The sequence below is a fragment of the Pseudorca crassidens genome, chromosome 1 (assembly GCF_039906515.1).
Source record: "Pseudorca crassidens isolate mPseCra1 chromosome 1, mPseCra1.hap1, whole genome shotgun sequence".
NCBI classification, from domain to species: domain Eukaryota; kingdom Metazoa; phylum Chordata; class Mammalia; order Artiodactyla; family Delphinidae; genus Pseudorca; species Pseudorca crassidens.
This window is the reverse complement of record NC_090296.1, coordinates 52129374-52131849: the sequence shown is the minus strand read 5'-3', so window position 1 is coordinate 52131849 and position 2476 is coordinate 52129374. Positions and strand designations below refer to the sequence as shown.

The following is a 2476-nucleotide window of genomic DNA, read 5'->3' as shown; positions in this document are numbered from 1 at the left end:
TCTTTTTAACATTTATCTTCTATATGAATATGTTTCCACCTGTATAATCATGTAGAGAAAAGGTTTATAACGTTAACAGAAATTACACTAATATTTATTATAATACTGATAATGCAAATATATTCAAATTTATATATTTTAGGCTTTGGGGTTCTTAATTTTACTTAAAAGTATTAGAAAATAACACAACTATCTGTAATGCCACTCTTTCATAGAAAGATATAAAGTAAAAAGTGAAAATCTAGCTCTCCAGAAGTGACCACAGCTAACAATTCTTGTAATTGTTTTAGTTCTCCCAAACATGCTCAATAGGGTGAAGGAAAATGATCTCGGGTAGAATAATGGAGGTATAAGAAATAAAAAGGAAATGCAAAAAGGGTAAATATGAAAGACTACCAACTGGTTAAAGCTACAGTGTTAACAAATCATTGTGGTGTTTATAATATATCTGGTTGTAAAATATATAAAAATAGAGGAAAAGGAGCCAGAGGAGTTAAAAAGTGTTAAATATTGCTTCAAATTTTTTGCATTGTACTGGACCTGGTCTAATATAAGGTATATGATAATAAGTTATGGCTGTCTTTTAAAATATTTTTTAATTCATTTTTATTGAATAGTAGTTGATTTACAATATTATATTAGTTTTAGGTATACACCATAGTGATTCAATATTTTTATAGATTATACTCTATTTAACTTTATTATAAAACAATGACTATATTTCCCTGGGCTATACAATATATCCTTGCTGCTTATCTATTTTTTACATAGTAGTTTGTATCTCTTTTTTTAAATTTTTTAATTTTTTTTACTGTTTCAATATAGTTTTATTAGCAGTTATTACATCAAAATTCACATTTATAGGATCCAAAGGACTGTCTTAGAAAGTTCTAAAGTATATGTAGTTAGGTTTTAACAGTAAGATAGAACATATTCTCATAGCACACCCCTTAAAAAGTCAAGAATAATACTGAGAATTAAGTACAGTTCTATCAAGAACTAGAAATGAATTCTGTGTGCATAGAGTCACTTAAAACAAAGTTCCTTGTAAGTATAATACATCTATGGATGTGAATTTCAGTGGCAAACATTAACTTCCAAACAACTGACACCAAAGGAATTTCCAATCAAAACACAAGCATGGTGGCTTTCATTCAATGTAGAGCTGTGATAATTCTATAAAGAGACCCTGAGTCCCTAAGTCCTGTAATATGATTTTACCCTGTGACACTAATGCAAAACACATCAACTCTAATGCACAGATTCTGATGCATCATGATAAAAAGATAGCCTTTATCTATATCAGAAAATGCTGAGTTGTCCAGTGCAGTATAGGCTGGTCATTGCTGATCTACTGAAATTCTACATCCTCCAGACTGAGCAGTATTGTAGGACTCACAAATATTACATTTCATGCCTAATATATGGAACTGGACTGTAGATTTTCCATTGCAATCATTGCAGAGAATATCCACAGTCATGTTCTGATATTCTGATGGCATAGGAGTCTGTGCTACCTCATCATCCAGCTGTCTCCAGTACCTAGTCATATCTAAAGCAGAGTGCACATATAATGGACATCTGTAGCCTTCTTTCAACATTTCTTCATAACACGTTCTGTGTAAAAGATGTCCACATGGCAAGACATGAGCAACAATACAGATGTGTGAATGTCCTGCAAACATATTGGACAATTCTGCCGGGAAACCTTTTCAATACACTTGTGCTTTCCTTGGAGATTTATTGTGAGGCATAAGTTACATTTCAGACAGTGAAAAAAATCTTCCTTTGGACCAATCCTACAAATTCCACAGTTTTCACAGTGATACTGTTTCTTGCCTTTGTCAAACAGATGGCACATACTAAAATAATGTTCTCCAAACAATGTGCCACATTCTTCACAAGTCTGTTGTGCACGTTGGATTTTTTCACAGTTTATGCACTGCACTTCCTTTACTTTAAAGTGATCTAGCAGATCATCTTCATTGTTATCATGACACAACTGGCAAGAATAAAACTTGTCACAGCATGGTGCCTTCAGGAGACATCCTCTGTCATAGTGCACGCAGCCCCGCCGCCCTTGCGCTTGCCTACGGGCGCCGTCTTCCCGCGCTGAGGCCGCCATCTCCTCCACCTCCTCCACCTCCCCTCAAATTCCACGGACCCTTCCCCCAGGACGAAAGCTACGCCCTGAGAAGCATCACAGCTCTACCCTACCCCGTCCTGGGTACAGCTTCCCAGTAGTTTGTATATCTTAATCCCATAAATTTATATTGCCCCTCCTCCCTTCCCTCTCGTCATTGGTAACCACTAGCTTGTTCTCTATACCTATGAGTCTTTTTCTGTTTTGTTGTATATATTGATTTGTTTAATTTTTTAGATTCTACTTATAACATATGGTATTTGTCTTTTTTTTTTTTTTTTTGCGGTACGCGGGCCTCTCACTGTTGTGGCCTCTCCTGTTGCGGAGCACAGG

The 2476-nt window shown here is 35.3% G+C and overlaps 1 pseudogene; it reads right to left on the bottom strand.

Annotated features, from left to right (window-relative positions):
• Positions 1 to 808: 808 nt before the first annotated feature.
• On the bottom strand, positions 809 to 2221 carry LOC137227326 (RING finger and CHY zinc finger domain-containing protein 1 pseudogene; annotated as a pseudogene).
• Between the last annotated feature and the right edge of the window lie 255 nt (positions 2222 to 2476).